General features: G+C 37.1%; 1 pseudogene; it reads right to left on the bottom strand.

Annotated features, from left to right (window-relative positions):
- The window catches only part of LOC110681624, a 57,168-nt pseudogene that overhangs the window by 20,895 nt on the left and 12,989 nt on the right, over nucleotides 1-23,284 (bottom strand).

The following is a 23,284-nucleotide window of genomic DNA, read 5'->3' as shown; positions in this document are numbered from 1 at the left end:
TTTGACCGAGGGAGGATTAGTTTTAACGATCTAATTCCACCCCTCGCCAGGCCCTATAATTAATAAACGTATGACTCAAAACATATATTTTACTTTTATAAAACCTTATAATTAAAATACTTTAACCCTTTAAAATATTTAATTAAAATACTTGAACCCTTAAAATATACTTTATAAATACTTAAATACTCTATAAAAATACATAAAAATACGGAGTATTAGAGTAATGATTAATCAAGTTCCATTACATAAACAAGAGGAATGGTCTATGTTTCTGAGTAGCATATTAAAGGGGACACCAATCTTCAACTTAAGGATGTGATTCGGCAAGCCTGGACATTTGATGCTGTTTAAGTAATCATATGAATATATTTCTTCATTAATTTGCATATTTCTATCTGTCTTGCAAATACTATCTGAACTAAAATATATCCTCTCTTCTCTTGGAACCAAAGACAACAAATGTTCATTGATATTCTCTACACAATCATGGGTGGGAGCAAGAATGGCCCTCTCTTTGAAATAATTTGGATCTTCCGAGTTTTGCAATATAAAAGGATAAACACCATATGTAATTGTTGTAAGAGGATCGATTGAGTCATCTCTTACTAATATATTGATCAGGATCTCTATATTTGCTTCACCATCATTTGGACCCCCCTCTGTACCATCTCCTATCCTCAAAACCCACTCAGATAATTCTCTTATCTTATCTGAAGCAATATCAAAACTTCCGATCTGAAGTCGCATATTTTTTGTCAAATTTAGTACTTTACAAGAACTCCATAAATAATATGAATTGATGGTTGAAAAAAACAATATCTTGCCGACTTCCTTTAGGGATAACAGGTAAAATTTGCCAGAAATCACCTACAAGGACAACTATTTTTCCACCGAAAGGTTGTTCTGAACTTTGTCCATTTGAAAATATGAGAATATCTCTCAAATTCTTATCCAAAGCTTCAAAACAATATCTAAACCGCAATTGTTAAATTAAATAAATGTAAGAAAGCAAATATTTAGCAACTTAATTCACAACTTGTTAATAATCAGTTTACTTCCTCCTCATACTACATATTAATGATTTAGCCAAAAAAAAAAAAAGATATTGAAGTCAAACAACTAGAAAGATAATATTTGTGTAGTCCAACATAGTTAGCATTCTTAGCTTATCACTTAGCATTAAAATCACTTTAAATAGTTAAGTTGTTGATGTAGTTAGCATTCTTATCACTTAGAGTTGTTATCAAAATTGTAAATACTATCCTCACAATTGTACTTAACATGATAATATCCTCACAATTGTACTTCACATGATAATATTATCATCAACTAATAAAAATACTACATATTTTTTTCTTAAAATAAAAGCCAAGAAAAAAGAATAAAGGTCAGAAAATAAATCAATTATTAAAATTTCGGGATTAATCAGAGTGATTTACGAAGTTTATACCGATATTTTAAATTTGACAATGATTACATCATATATATGCAAGGTAGCCGTAACATGCAATAATCAAGTAATATTAATAAACACATTTTATTCAAATTATTTTGCACCTAAAAACTAAGTTACACTAGTAGAAAAATAGCATTAGGCACCCCATCATATGGCACCAGTTCAGGCCGAACCGGTGCCAAAAATCGGCCCAAAATTGGGCGGGTTTTTAAACAAAGGCAAAAGGCACCGGTTCAAGTCAAACCGGTGCCAAAAATAAAATAAGCACCGGTTTCAACCGGTGTCAATCAAACCGGTTTATTTTTTCAAAAAAAAAAAAAACGCAGCCTCCTAGCTTCTTCCTACTTCTTTCTTCTCCTTCCTCTCTCTCTTTCATTCCTTTCTAGCTAACCCGACATTAGAGACGAATTGAAGAACAACAAACCTCCCCCTTTTCTCTCCACCACAGTCGCCACCTTCACCGGCCACCGGCCTCCAGCCACCAACATTGTTCGAATTGAAACACCGCACTTAATTCTCCCCCTGCCCTTGTACGAATTGTCGAATTGAAACACCGGCGTTGTACGAGTTGAAACACCACCAGCATTGTACGAATTGTCGAAAACCACCGCCCTTAATTCTCCTCTGCCTTGTCTTTTCCCTTCCCTGCCCTTCTCTGTCTTTCACCGCCATCCAGCCACCAGCATTGTTCGAATTGAGCAGCAGTGCACCGCCTCCACCTCCGTGTTGTTCCCTCCACCAGCGCGCACCGCCTCCACCTCCGCGCTACCTCCACTAGTGCGCACCACCGCTGCTACCTCCACCAGCGCAGGGGTCGTCCTCAATCTCTCATCCCCTTAGCTTCTTCCACCTCTAACTAATTTAGGGTAAGTTTTTTTTTTTGTTAAAAATTGAACAATTATTTTGAAATATGTAATTCTATTATTGTTAAGAAAATTAAAGTCAAGGAATGCATATATATAATTTTACCCTAATTTTTTTTATTTTTGCATTGGTTGTTTATTTAGAAATTTTGAATACATATTATACATTAGAGTAATTTTGTATGTTTAGAGTAATTTTGAATACATATTATAGATTAGAGTAATTTTGCATTACCTTGTTCCTTAGTTGAAAAATTTATAAGTTTTAATGGGTTATTTTGAGGTTGATTTAATGAGTAATTATGAATATAATAGAGATTAGTAAGAATGTTACTTAATTAGTTGAGTTTTTGTATGTTTTAATGTGTAATTTTAGGTTGTTTTAATGGGTAATTGTGAATATATTAAAGAATTAGTGACCTTGCTACTAATTAGTTGTGAATAAATTAGAAAATTGTGAATAAATTAGAGAATTGTGATTACATTAGAGATTTGTGAATAATTTAGAGAATTGTGATTAAATTAGAGAATTGTGCATAAATTAGAGAAATAAATAGTGATATTGCCACCTAATTAGTTGTGAATAAATTAGAGAATTGTCAATACATTAGAGAATTGTGAATATATTAACTAGATAATTAGTGACGTTGCTAATTTTTGTTTTTTTTAATATATAGATTCATATGTGAATTGAAGCACGAGTTTAATTAGCTTGAGGACTACATATTGAGCTCAAGTGGGTAGTTGCACTGCTATAGTGGTATGACTTATAAACTTTACTTAGCTATATTTCTTTCTATTTATCCATTTAATAAAAGTTTATTCATGAAATTGCAACTTGTGTATTGTTTAATTGCAAATAAATACAACAATATGTAGAATATTTGCATCATCATATGCCTAGATACCCGTTCAAGGCATTCTCATTAGGAGAAAGTATTGAATAGTCCCCGGTTGGGACTGTTCTTGAATGTGTACTCTCACTTAGGTGGTGAATGTATGTTTTCTTTTTGATTTTAAGGAACATCTTGGCTTACCAATTCCTCACTATGTTCTCTGGGTACATATGTGGGTAATTAATTATCTACATCGTGTACTTGGAGAACTAGGGGGAAATGCTGCCGGATTTTCACTATATGAATGGTATATTCCAGGCATTCAAGGATGGGTTAGGTTGGAGTGATAAGGACCCTTTGGAAACATGCATTTTTTCACTATATGAATGGTATATTCACGTTTTGTACTTGAATTTGATTTACATAAAATATGTAGCACTTACACATTATAATTATATGGTGCTATATATGTTTAGAGACAATTTACTAAATGGAGAAGGATCGTGGTTGGATGTATGGTAGACGCGATACATTGGAATTTTGGAATGGGGTTCAAGAGTTTTGCGAGAGGGCTTTATCTTATCAACGCAAACTGGGAGGCAAAGGCCTTTATTGTCCTTGTGTTGATTGTAGTTGTGTGAATGTGGTCGAAAGTGTTGAAATCATTAGAGATCATGTATTATGTCGTGGGTTTAGGCAATTATACCATGTGTGGATTTGGCACGGAGAAAGTGGAGGGTACAGTGGGGATCTTGATCGGAATGATGTGCATGTTAGAAGCACTAAGATTCATGTGGACGAGGAATACGAGAATGATGAGTATATTGTTGATAATGGTGAGGATGGAGCCGATGAAGATCAGGCGGATGAGGTCGAGGATGAACAAGTGGATGAGATGTTGCAAGGTGTTGAAGGTGAAGTGTTTGAATTATTATCGGAGGCTTCCAAAAAGCCTTTGTATCCCGGGTGCAAAAAATACTCCAAACTATCGGCCGTGCTAACAGTTTTCAACATTAAGTCGAAGCATGGGTGGACAGACATCAGTTTTACTTCTTTGTTGACCGCATTAAGTGATATGTTGCCTGATGGGAATGAAATTCCTAAGTCTTATTATTACGCAAAGAAGCTCATGTGTCCCTTTGGTTTGGAGCATAAGAAGATACATGCATGTCCTAATGACTGTATTTTGTATCGAAATGAGTATGAAAAACTGCAGGAGTGTCCACGATGCAAGCGGTCGCGGTACAAGCGCATGAGTTGCAATCCTGGCAGGAGGGACCTCCTGCTAAGGTGTTGTGGTATCTTCCCATTATTCCAAGGTTTAAGCGTCTGTTCTCAATACCAAAAGACACTAAAAACTTGAGGTGGCATGCAGAGGGAAGAAAGAAAAACAGAATGCTGAAGCATCCAGCTGACTCTCCACAGTGGAAGAACATTGATTTGAAGTTTGAGGAATTCGGTAATGAAGTCAGAAATTTAAGGCTTGGGTTGTGCACGGACGGGATGAATCCATTTGGCACTCTTAGTACCCAACACAGCACATGGCCGATACTTTTAGTGATTTATAATTTGCCTCCTTGGCTGTGCATGAAACGTAAGTATGTAATGCTTTCATTGCTAATAACTGGTCCTAAGCAACCTGGAAACGACATAGATGTTTACCTTGCGCCGCTTATTGACGACTTGAGAAAGATGTGGGACGTAGGGGTTTCCGTTTTCGATGCTCATCAGAACGAGATGTTCACATTGCGTGCAGCCCTTATGTGGACCATGAATGACTTCCCTGCATATGGAAACTTGTGTGGGTACAAGGTCAAAGGGAAAAAAGCATGCCCCATATGTATTGATGACACATCAAGCGTATACCTGACTCATTCTCACAAAGATGTCTACCTACGGACTCGAAGGTTCCTTAGGCGTGATCACCCATACCGTAGGCAGAAAAAGGCTTTCGATGGAACCGTGGAAGAGGATACTGCGCCTAGACCATTGACTTGTGCTGAGATTAGTGCTCGGGTGAAAGGGATACGAACGGTGTTTGGAAAATCAGAAAAAACTGTGGTCTCAGCTGCTCTGTTTAAGAAAGAATCAATCCTTTGGAAGCTGCCGTACTGGAGAGAACATGACGTTAGGCATTGTCTTGATGTGATGCATATAGAGAAGAATGTGTGTGATGCTCTTTTGGGGACGCTTATGAATATCCCAGGCAAAACAAAGGACGGAAAGGGTGCACGGTTAGATTTGAAAGAGATGGGGATTCGTCCAGAATTGTGGCCTCAAGAAAAGGTTAGGAAGGGGAAGGAGCCGAGAATAGAAGATGAAAATGTTTCGAAAAAAGGGAAGGAGAAGAGCAAGGGAAAGGGAAAGGCCAAAGATGCGTCAAAGAAGAAAGTTAAGGGTAAAGGGAAGGATGAAAAGAATTATTTACCCCAGGCTTGCTATACATTGTCAAGGGTAGAGAAACGTATGTTTTGTGCATGTTTGTACGGCATTAAGGTTCCATCAGGGTACTCATCTACCATGAAAAGATTTGTAACCTTAAATGGAGAATTGAAGCTGACAAGTATGAAATCCCATGATTGTCACATTATGATGCAAGTATTCCTACCGATTGCAATCTGTGGTATTCTACCGAAACACGTGAGGGAAGCGATTACAAGCCTTTGTTCGTTTTTCAATACAATTTGTAGCAAAGTTCTTGATCCTTGTACACTAGATGCTTTGCAAACAGATGTGGTTGTGACTTTGTGCAAATTTGAGATGTATTTCCCACCCTCATTTTTTGACATAATGGTTCATCTGGTTCTTAATTTGGTGCGTGAGATTAAGTTGTGCGGTCCAGTGTTCATGAGGTGGTGCTACCCTTTTGAAAGACACATGGGTACATTACAAGATAAAGTACGGAACCGAGCTCACCCTGAAGGAAGTATAATGCAAGGGACAGTGGGTGAGGAGATAGATAACTTTGTGGCGGACTACATAGCCCTTGCTCAACCTATTGGTCTTCCTACTTCTCGACATGAAGGTAGACTTGATGGTCATGGAACAATTGGGTCGAAACGAATGTCACCAGACCGAGATCAGTTCTTACAAGCACACCTTTATGTGTTGCACCATGTTTCAGATGTGCACCCATATTTAGACGAGCACATGGCTTGTTTGCGTGCTGAATTTCCATCCAAAGGTGAAAGGGCACTTATGCAGTTGCATAATAAGAAATTTGTTGATTAGTTTCGTGAACGAGTAATGAGTGGATTGAATGATACTAATGTGGCCGATACAGTACAGTGGCTTGCGTACGGTCCTAGAGATGATGTCCGTTCATTTGAGGGATATGACATCAATGGGTACACTTTTTGGACCGAGGCTCGTGATTTGAAATCTTCCTCCACCCAAAACAGTGGTGTAACTCTTGTGGCATCGTCAAGGGAGTTTGCAAGTTCTAAGGATAAATCACCTGTCGATGCAGAGTTGTCATACTATGGTCGAATTCAAGAAATATGGGAGCTTGATTATTGTGACTTCACGGTTGCTCTTTTCAAGTGTAAGTGGGTTGATAATATCAGGCGTAACGTCAAACATGAGGACTTTACTCTTGTAGATCTTGGCCACTTGAATGATAGTGCGAAACCATTTATCCTTGCATCTCAAGCTAAGAAAGTGTTCTACGTAACTGACCCAATGGATTCAAAATGGTCTATAGTGCTAGCTGGCAAAAGAAGAATCCTAGGCATTGGAGATGTTGAGGATGAGGAAGAATATGATGCGTTTGATGATTCAGCACCTTTCACTGTTCCTAGACCTGTTGTACTAAATGACATAGACAACGAAGCAGGTTATATGCGATCAGACCACAACGAAGGAATTTCAGAATGAGGTAGTTTGATTAAAAGTTAGTAATGGTTTCATTGCAAATATAGTTTAGTTATCATGTATATAGGAGCATAAGTAGGCAAAAATGATCTATTTGTAGTTTGAAATTGCCTAAGTGTACTCATTATCATGCATGTACAAGGTTATAGGACCATAAGTAGGTGAAATTGGCTTAAATAGCTTCTACTTAACCCAATTCTTTTGTTTTGTGTATGAACTAACATTTATTCATTCTAACAACCTACATTCAATATATTTAACATGTTTGTAGTTTGAAATTGCCTAAGTGTACTCATTATCATGCATATACAAGGTTATAGCTAGGTCAATAAGTAGGTGAAACTGGCATAAATAGCTTCTACTTAACCCAACTCCTTTGTTTTGTGTATGAACTAACATTTATTCATTCTAACAACCTATTTTCCATATGTAGATTGAAATTGGCATTTTGTACTCATTATCATGCATATACAAGGTTATAGGACCATAATAAGTAGGTGAAAATGGCTTAAATAGCTTCTACATAACCATAATAACTATCATGCATATACTTTACTATACACTAATATTGTTTTATGATTGCTTTGACAGGTGCTTATATCTCATGGCGGACGATCATGATCCTCCTTTGGTAGAGGACATTGACGATGATGAGTATGAGGACGAGTACGAGGATGACGACTCCGATGATAGTGATGTGCCTTATGATGTGAATAAGGAGGATGACTTGGGTGAGCCAGAGGATCAGGCTCAAGATGAGTTTGAGCGTAGGCTTGACGATTATGAAATTTCAGCTAAACGTGCACCGACCATTGTAAATACAACACGTGAGATTGTTGGTGAGAACCCGACTCCTGAAAGTCAAGGCCAAGGAAAAGATGAAAACAACACAGGTGGTGGAGGGGGGGAAAAGGCACTGGCTGAAAGAAAAAGAGGGGGTCCGACGAGAAGCTTTAAGAAACCGGACGGTCCCATGGTCTTGGAGTATGACAACAAAGGCCAACCCGGGCCCAAATGGCGTCAACAATATGCTAATCAAGTTGGGATATGTTCGCGGAAAATCCCCATTACACTTGTAATGCGGCAAGTACCTCCGGGTTTGATTCAAGCATTTTGGGATGATACAAGGGTAAGTGTGTTTTTGGCACATTTAGACAATTTAAGATACCTTAACCTTATGGTTGTTACTAAATAGAAACTAATAATCGGTTTTTAATTTGTGCTTGCAGAGGCAATTTTCTATTCCTAATGATCCCGAGAAGAAAAGGGTGTTTGTCTCTTTATTAGCGGAAAGATTCAGAGGCTTTAAGACCAAGTTGACTAATCGGTGGATCCACAAGAAGAAGAAGGTGCAAACAAAGAAGAAGAATGCCAAAGAGGATGACCGTCTCCCGTGGCAAATATGGCCGACCGTGTCAAAAGATGATTGGGAAGAGTTCGTTAGAATGAAGAGTCAAAAGAAAGCCATTGTAAGTTTGTGTAAATCTGATCTCAATTGAATAATAGCTTGACACTTTTTGTAGTAATGAGACTAACTTATTATTCATTATATATGTACTTACTATTATTTGTATATGTAAGCAACTTTTTTTTTTTTGTATTGCGTTTGGGAATATTTATATCTATATATATAATTGAATTCTTGTTTTTAATATTATTTTTGTATCTTATTCTAATAATTAATATTATTATTATTATTATTAGTTATTATAATAATAATATTATTAATTATTATATTTAATATAATTGCTGGAATTACAGGTTATTATTATTGCTGGAAACAGGTTTTTTTTTAAATATTATTGCACGATGGAAAAAAAAAAACAAAAAAAAAAAATTGGTGAATAGGCACCGGTTAGGCAGCAACCGCCCACCAAAAAAAAATGGCGGGAGAGCAGTTTTAGGCACCGGTTAACCGGTGCCTATTTCACCCTATGGCACCGGTTAACCGGTGCCTATTCCACCCTATGGCACCGGTTTTGAACTGGTGCCAAAAACTTGGTTTTTAGAACCCCTCACATAGGCAGCGGTTCAAACCGGTGCCTTAGACCGGGTTTGAACCGCTGCCAAATGCCTTTTTTCACCTAGTGTTAGCATGATAGTTTTATATTAACACGTGGAAAGATTTTCTAATTATCAAGTAGTACTATATTTATTTGATCGTTAATAAAAAAATTAATTAAATCATCATACCACTTTGTAACTATTATTCATTTAGGAATACAAAGATAACTTTTTTTTTTGAGCAATTTTTTTTTTTTTTTAACTTATAAGAGTTAAAATCTTATATGAAGTATTGTAACATACCTGTGAACCATTGGTGCTTCATCCCATATTATAAGTTTTGTCTTGATTAAAAGCTTGGCTAAGGGAGTTCCTTGCTTAATTTTTCATATTGTATCTTCATTCACATTAATAGGTATTGCAAATTTAGAATGGGCATTTCTACCTCTGGGTAGAAGAATAGATGCAATACCACTTGAAGCGTCATTAAGAACAATTTCCCCTTGGCTTCGAATACCGACTGAAAGAGTTTTCCATATAAAAGTTTTTCTAGTGCCACCATATCCATAAATGAAGAATATGCCACCTTTACCTCCATTAAGAGAATCCATTATCTTATCATAAACTGCTCTTTGTTCGTTAGTAAGGATTGCACTAGTAGAAAAAAGGGGAAAGACACCGGTTCAAACCCCTTGTATGCCACCAGTTTGAACTGGTGAATATGTGGGGGGTGCCAATTCCTTCCACATTTTCCACCGATTTAAAACTGGTGGTATAAATAGGTTTTGGCACCGGTTAACCAGTGCCATTAATATTTTTGGCCACCGGTTAACCGGTGCCAATAATAATTCCCCGTGCAAATTTTTTTGGTGGTAAGTCACTTTTTGGCACCGGTTAACCGGTGCCATTTTACTATATTAAATTTTTTCCCCTGTTTTCTTGCAATAATATAAAAAAAGGTTTTTTTAGATTTTAACACCTGCTAAAAAAACGAAAATGGTTTTTAACACCTCCAAAAAAAATGGGTATTAACACCATACAAATTTTCAAAAAATTGGTATTACCACCACTTAACAGTTTCCATTAAAAAATTCCGTTAAATGTGGTCCATAGTGACACATGTCACTATTTCATTTGTTTAAACAAAATTAAAAAAAATTAAAAAAAAATTAAAAACCTAAAACTACCCCAGCCCCACCCATCGCGCCACCACCGGCGTCCCCAAACCTACCCCCTTCCGGCATCCGGCGTACCAGTAAATCGCCCGGCGCCGGTGACCCCACCCCCACCACCCTTTCCTCCACCTACGCACCCCACCCCTTCCCTTTTCCCCATTTTCATTCCCGACCCACGACCCCGAAACCACCCTAAACGGGTTTTAGGGTTTCGTTTGGGGTGGTAGGGAATCGATTAAGGGAGGGGGAAAGGAGAGGGAAGGCGTTTCCGGGGGAGGAGGAGGGGCGTTTTCCGGGGGAGGGGGCGTTTAGGGTGGTTTCGGGGTGGTGGGTCGAGAAATGAAAATGGGGAAAGGGAAGGGGTGGGGTGCGTAGGTGGAGGAAAGGGTGGTGGGGGTGGGGTCGCCGGCGCCGGGCAATTCTCTGGGACGCCGGACGCCGGCAGGGGGTGGGTTTGGGGACGCCGGTGGTGGCGCGGTGGGTGGGGCTGGGGTAGTTTTAGGTTTTTTTTTTTAAATTTTTATTTTTTTGTTTTTTAATTTTTTATTATTTTTTTATTTTTTTGGCCAATAACAAAGCGACACGTGTCTATATGGCCCTACTTAACGGATTTGTAAACGGAATCAGTTACATGGTGGTAATACCCAATTTTTTGAAATTTGGGTGGTGTTAAAATCAATTTTTTTTTTGAGGTGTTAAAAACCATTTTCGGGTTTTTAGCAAGTGTTAAAATCTAAAATAACCTAAAAAAACTTGTGATTCCAGCAATAATACTAACAAAAATAAGAAATATTATTATTATTATAATTACCCATAATACTAATATTATTAATAATTATAATAAGATACAAATAATATTAAAAACAATAATTCATATATAGATATAAATATTCCCAAATGCAATACAATAAATAAAAAGTTATATCTATATATATATATATATATATATATATATATATATATATATATATATGTATATATATATGTATGTATATATATATGTATGTATATATATATGTATATATATAGATATAACATATATATATATGTATGTATACATATATATATACATATATATATATATGTATGTACACACACACACACACATATATATATATATATATATATATATGTATATATATATATGTATAAACGATATTAAGTAATTAATGAATAATAATATACTACCTCCTTTAAATGTTTTCTGCAACTTTTGCCATTTCGGGATGATCAGGGTTATGTGCAACTTTCCTTTTTTCTATTTTTAGTAAAGAAAAAAGCTGGAATTTACTTTTTTACCCTTACTTAATTTTTTTTGTTAATAATTACCCTTTTTATCTCCTAATTTCATTAACCTAAAACTAATCAGATTCATCTAACCTAATGATTCCCTCCCTTTATTTTCCCATCTCCCTCCTTCTCCTATCATTTACTTACTTCCCCAACCACCAAAAATTAAATTCTGATGGTCGGGTCTCCCTTTATGTTCTTGATTGTTCTTCAGAAGATGAACCCTAGTTCATCGTCTTTCAGTTTCTCTCTCCTCTTCTTCTTCGATTCTTCATCTTCCTCTCTCCAGATCCACTCTTCACCACTCCAATTTCTCACCAAAAGAGTCCCCCACGAAAATGTTAACCTCGATCCTTTGAAAGACGCGTACATGGCCACAAATGATAAGAGTGAGGAGAACTTGATCCAGCACTTCATCTATTGCTTTGAGACTGGCAACCCTTTCCCTCGCGAGTTCTACGAGTCTACTGAAACCGGTCCCTACTGTACTTTGTACATCTACAAAGCTTTGGGTTAAGTTCTAAAGAGTATGGAGGAGGAGGAACGACTGAAGATGGAGCAGGGGCAAGCTGTTCCTGTTGATCTGATGGCTGAATCTGCTGGTCCTGTAGATCTGGTGGATGAATCGGCTATTGGGAGTGTTGTGGCTCCCAAAAAGGCCAGATCTAAGAGGCCAAGGTCACCCCCCAAGGTCCGATCTTTGAGGAAGGCGGCGCGTGTCGCTCTTAGGAGGATGCGTGGGCTTCTAGACCATGAGTACATCGTTCTTTCTTCTGATGAGGACGAGGAAATGGAGGAGGCTTCACCTACTCCTCCCAAGAAGCCTGACTCTGGATGCTCTTCAGTCCCTGTAGTCAAATGCTATGTGAGGCGGATGAATCGTTCGGTTCAACCCTCTGAGTGATTGCTGTTGTAACAGTTCCTAACTCTAACCTCTTTAATTTTAATTTATGAGTCCCTCAATTATGTTGGTTGTTCAATTTTTAATTGATGCATGTGTTCTGGGCTTGTTGGTTTGTGTTTGATTGGATTATGTTGTTGATTGATGAATTATATGAGTCCTGTTGCCCATTTGCTAGTGGATTGTTATTGATCTGTGCTAGATCTGTTTGATGAGCATGCTTGTTGTTGAATTATAGTGCTTGTGGTGTTGGATTGTTGTGCATATGTTGTTGGAGTTAAAATGTTGGTGCTATTGTGAGTCTCCTGTACTCCGTTGCTGGTTGATTACCTTGGATGTTGTTGGGATATGGTGTATGCTGTTTTTTTCTCTGTGATGATGCTGCCTAATAATGCTTGTCTTGTTGACAATGAGTTGTATGTATTCCTTAATTTTTTTTAAAAAAAAGGGGAACAAGGGAGTATGATTGATGAATGATGAAGGCTGAGTATAGTTTGGTGTCTTTCTTTGGTTATGTGGTGTATACAATGTTCTCAATGATCATATTGTGTAGAGAACAATGGCTCTGGTTTTGTGTTCATGTGTGGCAGTGCATGAAAGAGTCCCTCCCTTTTGTTATGTGCAACAGTGAAGGTATGGAGTCCCCCTTCCTGTATGAAATACCACCCTAAGTCACTTTTATTGTCCATATGATGAAGGGACTCTAATGAATTTCACTTCACACATTAGTCTTGCTCCAATAATCTCTTGTTTGAGACTGTTGTTGAGGTAACAATGTTGTGAAGTGTAGTATTCAAAACCATTTATGACTTTCTGATGGACTTGTATTTTCACAACCCAACAAAAACTTTTCTTTGTCATTACATTCATAGGGTCATTACAAAAGTTGATGCACATCATCAAAAGACTTTACATTTGACTGCCTAACATGTTAGCTCACTGTAAATCAACAAAATACACCTAGCCACCTATTCATTAAGATAAACATAATTAAAAAAGGAAATTCTCAATGGTGCTCATCAACTTTTTATTTTTCTCAATGGTGAACAACACAAATTTTAATTATCTTTGGTACTCATGTGTTTTTGTATATATTAGCAATAACATTAATGATGTATTTTGGTTAAAACATTTAACTAGGGTTAGTTTTATTATTATTTTATAATAATTAAATGATTTAAAAATTAAAAAAGAAAAAAAAAAACCACCACCCACTTCTTCCCCCTGCCACCCCGCCCTCGCTGCTCCAATCCGATCCCCTGCTCCCAACCCAACCAATCCCTCTGCCCCGGCGTCGACGCCGACGACACTTTCTCAGACCCCTTTCCCGACGTCGTCGCCGCGCTAAACCCCCCCTCCCCTATGCTGCAACCTCCAACAACAGCCCGATTAAACCTCGACATCACCATTATCTCCGGCGAACACCTCAAAAACGTCAACTGGAAAAACGACGATCTTAAACCCTTAAACAATCAAAGTTGCATTGGTATTAGTCACCAAATCTTTGATTGATTCAATAAACTTCTTCAGAAACTTCCTTGAACTAATCATAAATAATCCAACATTTTTTGGGGATTTAGGGTTTGAAATAAAATTAAAGTTTCGAAGGAAAGGGATTGGGTGGCCTGGTTGGGTCGCGCGACGAGTTTTGTGGGAGAGGGAGACGCAAAAAGGGGAGAGTTGATGCCGGTGCCGGAGGAGGGTGGTCTGGCATGGCAAACGCCAGGGGGCAGAGTGGTTAGGGCTGGCAGGAAACTAGGGCTGTTGGGATTTTTTTTTAAAAAAAATATTTTAAAATAATTAAATTATTCAAAAAATTACAAAAAACTAACTATGGTTAAATAAGTTATTAAATTAATTAGTAATGTTACCATTGAATTGATAAAGGTAATACAAGAGTACCAAAGATAATTAAAATTGTTGTTGTTCACCATTGAGAAAAATAAAAAATTGAAGAGCACCATTGAGAATTTCCCAAAAAAAAAAGTTAAGTGGTTATGCGTGGCAGTCCATGTTGTCATTGTGCATTACCTATGTCCCTAGCACTATGTCCCTTTGCACCTCAACCTTGTCTAGCAAAATTCCCAAATTTTCAAGCTTCTTTTTGTTCATGTGAGGAATTTTGTACTTGTTACCCCCCTCTGCCTGCAGTATCATGATCATGCACTTTTGCAAAGTTATCCATATGTATATGTTCACCTCTGGTTTGAATGTTTCATAAGACTCAATCACTTTCTCCACTAGCTCATCTAGGTTGCTAGGAAATGATTGGTATTGCAGTGACTAAATAGACCTGAACAACCCTAAGTCTAGCACATTCAAATCTGGTGACTGTGGTGGTTGAAACACTAGTTGAATGTTGAATCCATTTGCTTTTTTTGCTGCAATAAATTCTTCATCTCTTGGTATCTGATGTGGTCTTGCATTGTCCCACTGTATTGTGACATTTTTGCTTAGACTTTCTGGCCATTTTGAGATGATTGATGGTATTACTTTTGTGAGCAACATCTCCCTAATCACCTCCCTATTCACATTTTGGACTGCCTTGGTTTCCTATGTTCCTGCAGGCCTGTTTTTTCTTGATTTCTTAGCCTTCTCCTTCACTGTAAAAGGAAACATGCCATATTTCCCATTATGTAGCAATACCCCATTTGTGTCATACAATGGCTTCCCCACTACTGCCATAAACATTTCCTTGAGTTTGAAGCTTCTGGATTGTTGAACTCTGTATGGATCTTCTTCACTTGGAAGGAGATAAAATCTCCTTTTATCTAGATTTAGATAGAACCATTTCTCATCTATGTGGATGACATGGTCCATATCTTCAAATGTAGGGTCTTCATTTCTAATGATTGGATTAATGTGTGACAGAATCCATTTCAGTCTTGCAACTTTGTGGTCACTTGTGAGTGCTGGCTTGTTGCTGCTTGTATGTGTTCTGAGCCTGCCTTTTTTTTTTAAAAGTTGTGAAGAGTAACATGAGATATCTTCAAAGCAGCTGCATAACTCCTCTTTGTCTGCCTAAGGTGAAGAGGCACTGATTGTAGGAATTCATTAGTAAATTCCCTTGGTTTAGGCCCAGTTCTGCCAAACCTCTTGGACCTGACATCAATCACATCACCTTGTTCCAACTGTTTTTTTATGTCCTTGAATACCCTTGTGATTGTTGATTTTTGTACATTGAATTTGATTGATAATTCTTGCATGTACCCTCTAGGTAAGTTACCATTATGCATTTTGAGTAAGATTGCATCAACAATCTCTCTCTTCTTGTGCAAAGACAATTGTTTTCTACTTGAAGGTTTTGTGTTGCCCTGATCTTGTGTTTCTTGCTTCCCTTGTTCTTGTGTTTCTTGCTGCCCATGTTCTTCCATATCTTCATCATCAGACTCATCATACAAGCCATAATCTTGCATGTGTTCTTCATAGTCATAGTAAAGCTCTGCCAGTTCTTCCTCACTTAACAATTGATCTGCCAGTTCTTCCTCACTTAACAATTGCTCAACATCCAAAAATACCCCTTCTTCTAACTCTGCCATGTTGTGTGCTTAACTTGAAAATTTTCAGCTCAAGGTTAATGAAACAGGGCTGCCTGCTGGTTTTTTTTTTTGTGAAGAAGGGGTTGTCCTGTTGGGTTGTATGGATGATGGAGGTGCTAAGCCAATGAAGCGTCTATTATGTGAAGAAGATGTGCAGAACTGACTTTAGTTAGGATAATTTTTTGGATAATTAGGGTGTTAATGAATGTGTTTATTGCTCACTTTTGAAAACAAATGGTGTAATTTTGAACAATTTCATGGCTTGTATTTTGGGGAAAACATTGAATGCACTTGTATTAAATGAGGCTGCTTTTATATGCCTCTTAAATGCTGAAAATTGAATGATGAAGTCTTTTTTTTTTAAAAAAATAAAACTGCTGGGAGATTTGAATCTCCAAAAATTTCAAATTGTTTGAAATTTTGGTGAAAATTTAAGAGGGAAAACTCTTTCCCTCAAAAGTGACAGATTTCCCCACTAAATTGCAAGTGGGGGTCCTACTTTCTCTCTCCTCAACTTTTATTAATATCTCTAAACTTCCTCTAATCTTTACCCCTTAAATTTTGCATCGTGAACCGCAAACCACTCCAAAGTTGCAGAAAACATTTAACGGAGGTAGTAATTAAAAAGTTAACAAAACATAAATTCACAATAAAACTGGCATTTACATGTTAAAGGTGATAAAAGACGACAACATGTCGCGAACTTCATTAAGTTCCTTGATTGTCAACGGACCATCATTTTGTACCTTGCAAAACTTGAAATATAGAAAAACTATGTTAGAATTAATTAAATAGGCTAAACAATATGTATTTTATAAAAAATGGCCTATATGACTTCTACTTTACCCATTTTCTACATTTCTTATCAAATGAACTATTTCTTCCTTATAACATGTCAATGTTGGCTATTATTAGGTGTATAAGGCTTGAAATCACATCAATAGAGCATTTTATTAAGTTTTAAGACGCATTTTACTCAAAATGGCCCAAATGTGACCTATATGACTTCTACGTTGCCCATTTCCTACATTTCTTATCAAATGAAATATTTCTCTCACATAACACGTCAATGTTACCTAGTATTAGGTGTCTAAGGCTTAAAATTGAATCAAAAGAGCATTTAACCAAAAATTTCCCTAATATAGCCTACATGCATGACCACCATTTTAGCCCATTTTCTACATTTCTTATCAAATGACATGTCAATATTATCTAGTTTTAGGTGTATAAGGTTACAAATCACATCAAAAGAGCAAATTAAAAAAAAAATGGCCCAAATATGGCCTACATGACTTCTATTTAGCCCATTTTCTACCTTTCTTACCAAATGAACTAATTCTTTCTCATAACATGTCAATGTTACCTAGTTTTATGTATCTAAGGCTTGAAATCACATCAACAGAGCATTTTATTAAGTTTTAAGACGCATTGTACTCAAGATGGTCCAAATACGACCTATATGACTTCTACTATGCCCATTTCCTACATTTCCTATCATATGAACTATTTCTTTCTCATAACATGTCAATGTTACCTAGGTTTAGGTGTTTAAGGCTTAAAATTGAATCAAAAGAGCAATTTACCAAAAATTGCCCCATTATGGCCTACATGCATGACTTCTATTTTGCCCATTTTCTAAATTTCTTATCAAATGATCTATTTCTTTATCATAACATGTGAGTTTTGTCTAGTTTTAGCTGTATAAGGTTAGAAATCACATCAAAAGAGCATATTAGCAAAAAATGGCCCAAATATGGCCTATATGACTTCTTTTTAGCCCATTTTCTACCTTTCTTATCAAATGAACTTTTTCTTTCTCATAACATGTCAATGTTACCTATTTTTAGGTGTCTAAGGCTTAAAATTGAATCAAAAGAACATTTTATTAAGGTTTAAGACGCATTTTACTCAAAATGGCCTAAATATGGTCTATATGAATTCTACTTTGCCCATTTCCTACATTTCTTACAAATGAACTATTTCTTTCGCATAACATGTCAATATTTTCTAATTTTAGGTGTATAAGGTTGGAAATCACATCAAAAGAGCATATTAACAAAAAAATGGCCCAAATGTGGCCTATATCAATTCTTTTTAGCCCATTTTCTACCTTTCTTATCAAATGAACTATTTCTTTCTCATAACATGTCAATGTTATCTAGTTTTAGGTGTCTAAGGCTTAAAATTGAATCAAAAGGACATTTTGTTAAGGTTTAAGACGCATTTTACTCCAAATGGCCCAAATATAGCCTAGATGACTTCTATTTTGCCCATTTCCTACATTTCTTATCAAATGAACTATTTATTTCTCATAACATGTCAATATTATCTAGTTTTAGGTGTATAAGGTTTGAAATCACATCAAAAGAGCATATTAATAAAAAAAAAAACCCAAATATGGCCTATATGACTTCTATTTAGCCCATTTTCTACCTTTCTTATCAAATGAACTATTTATTTCTTATAACATGTCAATGTTATCTACTTTTAGATGTCTTAGGCTTGAAATCATATCAAAAGAGCATTTAATTAAGTTTCAGGACTTACCTCATCAAGTTGTTGATTGTCCCTGAGTCACTATGTCAAGCATGAATCTCATCACATACAAAGCACAATCAAGTCCATTTTCTTGTTGTGCGCCCTAGCATATGACGAACAAATCAAATCAGTGAAAAATGAATAGCAAATTAGCAAATATTTACTAACATATATTTTTAAGATAATAACAATACCGTGTAAATTACCATCGGTGACTTCCATGTTGGACCTTGAGGAGCACGACAATGTAGCTTCTTCATAACACTGTAGTAAAGTACATTCAAATTTGATTAGTCATCTGACTACTAAATTAGTTAGCAATAATTATCACTAGGAAGCTATATATATTTACTTTTGCAATATAGCCTTCACGAGCCACTTCTCCGATGATCGAGCTGAATCAAGGTGATAGATTGTGTTATTGGAATTACAAATCACCATGAGGCTCCAATGCTCCCTACATAAGTTCACAATAGACAACACAAATTAATTTTTAGGAGTCAACATATAATGAGGCTAAACGATTGAATTTGACATGGTTAGACATACTCTTTATAACATGCGGCGAATATGAACTTGTCTCCCGCACGCAGTGATTCCCTGGTACTCTGTTCAACATAATACAACACGTCACGGGAGTTGCCTAAGATTCTAGGAGTGGATATCTGCTCGGGACATAACCAATCAACTTTACAAGGAGAATCAGTTTTAGTTAAGTGCTCCTGTAGTGCTCTACGTGCATGAACATTGAATAATTAACCAAATGAAGGATAATCACCACAAATTTGAATAACTTGAAAAAAGTGTAGATTATGTGGGAATTGAAAAACCTCATGAATGTTTGAATGAAGGAAATGTTAAGATTTACACCACGTAGAAATTCCTTCACATCTTCTTTGTTAATCCATGCAACTGCATCCTCATCATAATGGAACATTGCCTTAGGAAGTGCAACTTCGATGGGATCGACCAAATGACAAGCACGATTGTGAAGAAAGGTTAAATCAACAGAGAGCGATTAAAGAACAATGTCTTCAACAAGTGGAGTAGGTTGCATGGGTGAACCTCTCGAAGAGTACAAATTCGACGCTTGTTCACTCATCTTCTTATTATGTTGATCAATGCTTCTAGGCTTCTCCACCCTCCTTCTCTTTGAAGTTTGGCTTCTATGCGAAATCTGAAAATTCAACAACCTAGTGAGCAAAGAAAAAAAAATAATGGCTCAAAATAATCCCAAAAAAATAGTGCAGCTTCAGTCGAGGCCAGAACAGCCGAGGGAGCCGCTGTCAAGGCCAGAATAGCCTAGGAAGCCGCCACCGAGGCCGGAACAGCTCAGGCAGCCGCTGTTGAGGATGCAGCAGCCTAGGCAGCCGCCGCCGAGGCTGCAGCAGCCCAGGCAGCCGCTGCCGAGCCTAGGGAGCAGCAGCCGAGGCCAGAGCAACCTCGGCATCGGAGATGGGGGCCAGGGATTCGTGTTATTTCGACAGTTTTATTTTCAGAGGTGCAGTTAGAGAGTGCCTAACGGTTATTTAACACTAAAAAAATGAAAATAAATAAATTACCTCGTCGATTAACCTCACCCACGCACGTGGCCAATCCACGAAGCTACCTTGAGCTTGCCAAATCTTTGTTATCTCAACCTCCTCTATCGGTACCGGTAGTGGGATATCTTCGAACCTCGCAATCACCGAATCGATCCCAACCGAAAAATGATGTGGACCCACCGTATCACCGGTCGTCGCTTGTGCACTACCATACGCCACGAAATTCAATTATCCCCTATTTGCAAACCCCAGGCTAGAAGTGCACACCGGGTGTCTTCCTACACTTGTAAAAAAAGAATTTATCAAAATAAGTCTTTTCCTACACCATTGATAATATGACGAAATTCATTACGCTAGAACCAAACAAATCACCTATAAACCTGGATATTCATGCGGTGTTGGATTATCAAGCTCCCTCGAGTCCGCATGTGTAGGAGTAGCAACCTGCAATAGTTCATCCATCATGCCACCTCAGATTTCACGTAACTCAATATTTTGAAACTTTTAATACAATTGAAACTACCTCATGTAGCACATCTTCTCCTTATATATCATCTCCTCCATGTCTGTCACCTTGTCCTTGTCCTTATGGGTGACTACATGAGTCGACCGGTGTAGTCGCGGGGAACGGCAAAGTTGGTAAGTTCATCTGCTTCGCCAAGCATTGAATTCATCTACTAACTCGTTGCGTACTTGTTCCTTAATTGATGCCACCTTGGAATCCAACTCATCCGGTGAGTTAACACTTGCTCGAGATCGACTCGATTTTGTGTATTCTGGACCCATCACCTTTTGCCATCCTAGCAATGAGCCTCCCGAACCTACTACTCGTCCTGGATGGTATGGCTTTCCCAAAGCCAAGGTGAAAGGGTCATTCTCCACACTTGGGACCAATTCTCCCTCTACTAGTTCTTTAGTGTGCTCAAGTTGTAGCAAAAGGAAAAAGGATGTCAATAATACAATTAATGGTTTGTATAGTGATTTTGATGTAAAAGCTTCTTAAAATTCAACAGTTCATAGGTAACTTACAAGTTTATCTGCCATTTTTTTGGTTTCCGGACCCTTGATGACCCATTTTTCGATTTCCTTATCACACGTATGGAGAGAACAAAAGAAATCACCGGCACGACTCACCAAAGTAGTGACCGTGAAACTAGAGGGTTCTTTCGATGGCACTAGAAGCAATTCGGGGTATAAACCCTTTTCGATCCACTCAGGTCTCTTTTCACCAAATGTCTTAGCCCCCATACGATGGGTGTACTCCTTCTGCAATGCATTTTTTGTATTTTGCTCTTGAATTTTCTACATAAACGCAAATGTTAGTATCAGTACTTTAAAAAGAGTCAAGCTATTATTCAATGGAAAAATACACTTTAATAATACCAACTATGGGCGATTTACCTACAATAATCTCAACTAACGTTTATTCTATAATAATCCCAACTATTAGGTCAGTTTTTCTCCAGCAGTCCCAAAAACCGGTTACTTGCTGAAAAGGTAAACTTTTTTTTTTTGTTTTTTAGGGAGGTGGTCGGCCGGTGCCGATCAACTGTGGGTGGCTGGGAACGGCATCGGTTGGCGACGGTTAGCTAGGTTGGTTGAATCTAAGGATTTATTTTTTTTCTTTTGTTTTTTTTTAATTTTTTTAAATTAAGATAATCATGTGTTGACATGTGGCATTTAAAAAAAAAGTTTACCTTTTCAGCTGGTAACCGGTTTTCGAGATTGCTGGAGGAAAACTGACCTAATAGTTGGGATTATTGTAGAATAAACGTTAGTTGGGATTATTGTAGGTAAATCGCCCATAGTTGGGATTATTAAAGTGTGTTTTTCCTTATACAATTGGCATCAGATTTACCCACACTTACAATTGCTTTCTTTTGACTTCTTTAAATAACGAAATTTTCCCAGTCATCTTTTGACACGCTCGGCCACTTTTGCCACGGGAGAAAGTCATCCTCAACAGCTTTCTTCTTATTTGATTTCTTCTTCTTATAGATCCATCCATTAGTTAAGGTGGTCTTAAAGCCTTTAAATATTTTCGCTAATAAAGATTCAAACACCCTTCTCTTCTCGGCATCATTAGGAATACAAAATAGCTTCTGCAAGCACAAATACAAACCAATTATTAGTTTCTATTTACAAACAACCATAAGGTGAAGTTTTCTTAAATTGTTTAAATGTGTTAACAAAACACTTACCCTTATATCATACCAAAAGGTTTGAATTAAACCCGGAGGTACTTGCCGCATTGTAAGTATAATGGGGATTTTGCACGCACACATGCCAACTTGATTACCATATTGTCGACGCCATTTGCCAGCGAGTTGGCCGTTGTTGTCATACTCCAAGACCATGGGACCGGTAGTTTTCTTAAAACTTGTCGTCGGACTCCTACCCCTTCTTTTAGCTGGTGCCTTTACACCCCCTCCACCACCTGTGTTGTTTTAATCCTGTTATTGGCCATGAGTTTCATGAGTCGGGTTCTCATGTACAATCTCACATACTTTATTTTCAATAGGCGGCGCACGTTCAGCTGAAATTTCAAATTCTACAAGCCTACGCTCAAACTCATATTGAGCCTGATCCTCTAGAACACCCAAATCAATCTCCTTGTTCACATCATAAGGTTCATCCTCGTCCTTGTCCTCATAGTCATTATCCTCAATGTCCTTTACACAATGAAGGTCATGATCGTCCTCCATGAGATATAAGCACCTGTCAAAACAAACATAAAACGGTATTAGTGTATAGTAAAGTAATAGTGTAAATGAATACTCTTATGAAATTTCAAACATCAAAAAAGTTAAATATAATGCATACGAGTTGTTAGAATGATTAAATGTTAGTTTATACACAAAACAAAGGACTTTGGTAAAGTGAAAGCTCATTTAAGCCATTTTCACCTACTTATGGTCCTATAACCTTGTTAAATATAATGAATATGATTTGTTAGAATGATTAAATGTCAGTTTATATACAAAAAAAAAGAATTTGGGTCAAATACAAGCTCATTTATGTCATTTTCTCCTACTTATGCTCCTATATACATGATAACTAAACTATATTTGCAATGAAACCATTACTAACATTTAATCATAGTACCTCAATCTGAAATTCCTTCATTGTGGTCTAATCATATATATAACCTGCTTCGTCGTGTATGTCATTTGGTACAACAGGTCTAGGAACACTAAAAGGTGCAGAATCATCAAACGCATCATATTCTTCCTCATCCTCAACATCTCCAATGCCTAGGATT

Source organism: Chenopodium quinoa, unplaced genomic scaffold (genome assembly GCF_001683475.1).
Source record: "Chenopodium quinoa cultivar QQ74 unplaced genomic scaffold, ASM168347v1, whole genome shotgun sequence".
Lineage (NCBI taxonomy): Eukaryota > Viridiplantae > Streptophyta > Magnoliopsida > Caryophyllales > Amaranthaceae > Chenopodium > Chenopodium quinoa.
The sequence above is the reverse complement of the archived record's forward strand: the minus strand, read 5'-3'. Positions and strand labels throughout refer to the sequence as shown.